Source organism: Solanum tuberosum, unplaced genomic scaffold (genome assembly GCF_000226075.1).
Source record: "Solanum tuberosum cultivar DM 1-3 516 R44 unplaced genomic scaffold, SolTub_3.0 scf00525, whole genome shotgun sequence".
Lineage (NCBI taxonomy): Eukaryota > Viridiplantae > Streptophyta > Magnoliopsida > Solanales > Solanaceae > Solanum > Solanum tuberosum.
The window spans coordinates 196066-202282 of record NW_006239456.1 but is presented as its reverse complement, the minus strand read 5'-3'; the positions used below and the strand labels follow the sequence as shown (position 1 = coordinate 202282).

Sequence of the window (6217 nt, the reverse complement as noted above, 5' to 3'; positions counted from 1 at the left end):
TCACTAAATTTCTCTTTATCCATTACCTTTTGGTTCAAAAATTCCGTTTTCAATGAAACATTACAAGTCTCAACCTGTTTTACCTTTTCCAGCAAAAGTTTATTTTTCTCTATTAGATCAGTGTTGATCTTTTCAAGATCAATATACTCGAATTTCAAACTAGTCATGACATTTAACAATTGACCTTTTTCACTATTTAATTCTTGTATAGTGCCTATGAGTGTAACCATGAATGAGGAAAGTTTTTTCTTAGAGAATGAGCTGAGTCTATCCTTTAGATTAGAGAGATTTACCTGATTTTCTTCGTTTTAGGAATCAGATTAATTTTTTGTGTCTTCTATGGCCATTAGAGCAATGTCCTCTTCTTCGTCAGCATCATCTGAACCTGTTCCCCAGCCAGCGTACATAGCCTGATTGTTCTCTCTTTCCTTCCCTTTCTTTTTATTCTCTAGTTCTCTGTTTTCTTTTTCAGCCCTTTCCCTTTTCCATTCTACTTCCCGCATAGGGCAGTCTTTGATTTGAAGATCAGTTTTACCACATTTGTAGCATCCACCATTTTGACCTTTTTCTATGTTTTTCTCCTTGGTAGGTGCATATTTCTTTCCAAAATTCATACCTTTCTTACAAGTTTTCGTAAAATTCCTGCTTATCTAGGCTATGTCTTCTTCATCTAGATCTCATTCATCGTTTTCATTAGTGACCTTGAGAGCAAGATTTTTTTCCTTACTACATTCACTTCTTTTAGTGCTTTCAACATTCATCTCATAAGTTTTCAAGTTTCCTACCAATTCATCTAAGGTCATATTAGTTAGATCTTTGGCTTCTGTTATTGCAGTTACTTTGATTTCCCTTGACCTCGGTAGAGTTCGAAGAACCTTGTCTACCCATTCCTCTATAGTGTATATTTTTCCTAATGATCAAGTCCTGAAGTGATTCTCCATTCTTCAGTTGAAAGGACTCATATTCCGCGCATAGTCTAAATATCATAAACTTTCAAACTTGAGTAGTACCTTCATTTGCGTTTTGGAGCATGTCCCATATTTGTTTTGCAGAAGTGCATCCAGAGATTCAGTCGAATTCATCAGGTCCTAACCCACATACTAGAATAAATTTAGCTTTGGCATTCTTCCCTAGCATCTTATAGTCAGCTTCTCCATATTGAGATTTGGGCTTGGGAATATCCTTGCCTTCACTGTCCTTGATAGTTGGCATCAAAGGTCCATCAGTAACTCTCACCGATAACTCATAATCTTCAGCTTGAATAAAGTCTTCCATCCTAGTCTTCCACCATGAGTAGTATTGCCTATTGAATAAGGGTGGTCTGTTGATGTGCTGTCCTTGACCATATTCGAGAGGAAGTGCATAATTCATAGTAATCTTTATCTTGAGTTATAGACGCTTGATTAAGATACCCTGCTCTGTTACCACTTGTTAGAATTATGACCTCCTTAATTCTATAAAGGAACACGTACTTACTACTTGTTCTTTACTATTTGACAGTTGTAGTAAACAATTTCGTAAAATAATAATTAGTTCACAACTTTGTATTATATCTCAACTTCAAAAAACACAATGATTACGCACCTATGTAATCTAAGGAATTATAAACTATAATTCCTTACTACCCAAGACAAAAAACTCAGGTTTAAGTCTTTGAGTAATGCTCAATTTGATTAACAAAATAGCAGTCTCTAGGGAAAATGGGGACAATTACTAGTCATCCCAAATACATGAATTCTTGGTAACAAGATGGAATGATCTTGTTGTAGCCAAGTATTGTGGCCTAGCAGTGAATGAAAACCAACGTGAAAATTCCAGCAGAGACAGTGCTAGGTTATTTCTTCGGTACTTAAACTGGTGGGAGGTAGCAAGTATCCGATGAAATATGGAAGGTGTGCGTGGCAGGTAGACCAGACACTGCGGCTTTTTAGAAATGAAATGATCTTGCTGATAATCTTAAAGTTCTTTGAACCAATAAATATGAGAAAAATTGCCTTATTTTCCAGCTCTTTGGAAAACTAGAATTGCCTTCCCTGTGAACCCGTTCTACTATAAATATTTTACTTGTTTTATATCACTTCAAAGGCATAAATGTACTCTTCACTAATAAGGTTGTCTTAGTCTCTTAGCACTGAAATAAAATTGTATTTGTTAGTTTAAATGATGTTGCTGCGACTTGATCCCTTATGATCTCCTTTTTAAGACGGACAATCTAATACCTAATCCCTTATGATCTCCTGGACAATCTAACTAAGGTCAAAGTTTCTTGGGGGGGGGGGGTGAGTAGTAGTACTGTTTTCCACAACATATGGATGACCTTAATGTGAACAGGTCCATATTTTCTGCTTCAAGCCTTCAAATTTGCTTACCTTTCAAAATTAACTCAAGGGATGGAAGCTATTCTTATTTACCTCTGGCGCAATGGTAGCATACATACAGATTAATATGAATGATTGGATGACTTTTGTGGAGCATAATATTTTTGTTTAGCTGATTTTTATCGCATATCTCTTTTGCACTTTTTTGGTAAAACGAAAAGTTCCTTAGGCAAATAATGAAAGAGAAACAATGTGGTCGAATTTGAAACTACAAAACTGCTAAATAATTGATCTATTTGCCAAGTCCCACTATATTTCCTTGATTCAAAGACCTAGAGCAAATTACCTTAGTTGAATTTAACTATTTTGAACATGGGAACGGTTTTGTTTTGTCGGATATGTGGTGTTTCAGAGAAGTTGAACGTATACATAGCCAGTAGTTTATTTTCATTTGTTTCATCAAAATCTGTAACTAATAAATTTATATGCAGTGGACCATGAAGTTCTGGAAAGAGAAAGAGGAAGATTACGAGCATTGTATAAGCAACAACATCAACAGCCACAACCACATCAACAGAAGCCATAGTCGCAGAACTAGTAGGGATCTCGATAAACAATGTGCAAACCTCACTCTGAAACAAAAAAAGGCTGAGCATGATGCTATTTCAGGACAACTCCATATTTGATCGTAACTGTAGCTATGCCTTTAATCATGTCTTACGGACTGTCCCTCAGTTGACTTTGCCATGGAGTGACAAAAGTTCACGATTTCCATTGTGCGATATCAAGAAGAGGTCTTGCTTCCCATGTGCTCACCTCCAACAGGTTTGTTCTCCTTCTGTCTAAATTGATTCTAGTTCTTGTTACAACATGTGTCTTTTACATCAAGATTTGTTAAGCTTTTATGTGCACCTGGTGGTCAATGCTAAAGAAAAGCGTTTGTCGCAGTTGACTCACCTAAGATTGTTAAATCCAACGTAATATCTCATGTCTTTGCATGTTCAGAATGATTAAATTCCTCAGTTTCCCTTTGTAACATTTTCCAGCTTCTAATTCCCCTCTAATTTCATCTTCATGAACTATGTAATGTAAGCATTGATGGAGGAGCTCATTTATGCTTATTCCTTGTTTCGTTTTAGTGCAATAAAAACATTCTTGTTAATTTTTAACTTTCTATGAAGTTATTGTCTTATGGTACATGGCACCCAGGCCTACCAAACCTTAACCCTACCCTACCTAATATCTTACATTAATATTTCATGTAAGTATTGCATTTTAATTAAAATCATATGGGTTTTTCATTCTACTAGAGGGATTAATCCACCGTTCAATTCAATACATACATAAGAATAAAATGCGTAAAATATGGATTGTATTCATATTGGACCAACTTCTAATAAAACAAACACAACAAAGGAAAAGAGGATCTGCAGATCAAAGATAAATCTTTCAACTGCTGTAAATCCTCGAACAAACAAGAATAAAAGACACACTATACCAAAAATAAAAAACCCATACAAATAAATCACTCAATTCTCTTTCTTTTCCCCTTATCAGCAACAACAACATTCGTCTTCTCCAATAAACGAATTCTCTTGTTCACAACAGCAAGCTTTGATTCAAGTAGTGTCAGGAGATCTTTCTCTCATTGTTCTTCTTCTGGTTCTGGTGTTGATGATTCCTTGTGCTTTTTTTCGGGTTTCAAATTTTGAGAGTAGAGATCAAGAACTTCTTTACAGGCATCCAAATTGTTAGGCCAAGTTTGGAGTTCCCCATTAGGACCAGTAATAACAGTACAAACCTTGATATCGCAGAGAGTTGCAAGCTCCATTGATTTCCTCTTTATGCATTGTTTCCTTTCTTGGTAAGACTTGGGATTTTTTGTTTTCTTCTTGCTTTGATCTTCTTTTTCCATAGCTTGATTAGATATAGAGTCCTGAGAAGAATGAGTACGTATATATAGGTGTTTTGGGGGAATTTTATACCTTCGGTAATACAAGTTGCCTATTTAAATTATAATTAGTATTCCTACTTTGAATAGGAAAGAGAATCTAATGCTCTTGGGAGGTTTGGTAAAAAAATTGCTAAAAGTTTTGGTATGTAAGTGTCCTAAATTGGGATAGAAATCTAATATAGAAAAATAGTAATTTTAACTTCCCAAGTTTACTGACAGCTGGGTTAGATCGTCTATGTCAAGCATAGTGGGATGCCTTTTTTTTTTTTTGGAACATAGCCAGGTAAAACCATCCAAATACAACTTAATAAATAGGGTTTATTTGTTATATGGTATACAACTTTATTAAGTAAAATATTAAATGAGAGTCCATTTTAGATTTGGTAAGACAATCTTGTGAAAATATTAGTGGTCTTTTTGTTTAATTATGTATGGATTTACTTTCTTATATTTTGTCCCACATTCCTTTGGTATATAAAGTAAAGAGAAGTTGATTTGGTTAAAGTTTGATGATTAATCAAATTATTTTTGGAAAAATAAATGACAATAATTTTGAGTGGAAAATTTTAAGTATTACTACCTCTGTCCACTATTAATTGTCATACTTTCCATTTTTAGAGTCAAACTATAAAAACTTTGACCAACATTTTACGATATATTTTTTTCATCATAATGATATGCAAAAAATTACAATGCTACAAACAAATAAGAAAAACAAAACGAATATGTATATGCAAGTTTTTAGGGGAAATTTTGTACTTTTGGTAATAGAAGGTGTCTAGTTAAGTTACTTAAGTTACAGTTACTATTTCCTATTTTGTACTCGTAGGAATAGAATTAAAATCTCTTGGAGGTCGGTGAAAAATCTGCGAAGTTTTCGTATGCGAAGCCTCCCGAATTGGAAAAGAAATACTCCATATATTGCAACTTACCAAATTGACTAATACATGTATTTGGTTACATAGTCTACGTTCTTTTCTCTAAACCTAGTTGGATTTGAATGTTTTTTATTTTTATCGACTCACGTTCCATTTCAGCATAAACCAAATTAAAATAATTTGATCACTCACTAAACTTTAACCAAATCATTTTCTCTTCACTTTATATACAAGAATAATGTGCGAGAAAGTATAGGAAAGTAAATACTTACGGCATATCTTATCAAAGAAAAAGACTATTAATATTTTCATAAAGTTCTCTTACCATGTATAAAAAAGATTCTTTTTCAATTTTTACTTAACAAAGTTCTCTACTGTATCTTAAATTGACACGATTAATTAAATAATAAGGTTAATTTGGGATATGAAAAACAACTCTATTAAGTCGAATATTGAAAAAAGAGCCCCTTTTGGATATGGTAAGACAAATTGTGAAAATAGCAGTCTTTTTCTTTGATTAGGTATGTATTTACTTTCCTATATTTTCTCGCACATTCCTCTGGTATATAAAATAAACAGAAGTTGAATAGGTTAGAATTTTATGATTGATCAAAATATTTGAGTAATTCTTTTTGAGTTAATTGAATGAATTTTTTTTCAAGTCATCACATCAAAACTAAAGAATTATGTCATGTAAGTCATGACAGAATCATATAACTTCATATTATATTCAACGTACTTTTTTGTTTGATTATTCACAAATCACGTCATATTATTTTTAAAGCTACAAGGGGAAAAAAAGAAATCAATTCATCACAAATTAATCAGAATAATTTCATGCAATATACAACCTAGTTATTATGTTGGATTACTCACAAATCATTCCAAATCTTCAACAATCCCCAACCCCAACCACGGCCACCCAAAATTGGAGATCCTCAAATATGTTGTTTTCCAAAGCTTTCTTTTGAAGTACTACATATAATCGTATCATACTTACATCTATGCTTCAAAGACCTCTTGTGAGAGACTATCACTGTATAAATTAAGATTAATTACCGGTAACA

General features: G+C 33.3%; 1 pseudogene; it reads right to left on the bottom strand.

Annotated features, from left to right (window-relative positions):
* Positions 1–3843: 3843 nt before the first annotated feature.
* Positions 3844–4233, bottom strand: LOC102594759 (agamous-like MADS-box protein AGL93; annotated as a pseudogene).
* Between the last annotated feature and the right edge of the window lie 1984 nt (positions 4234–6217).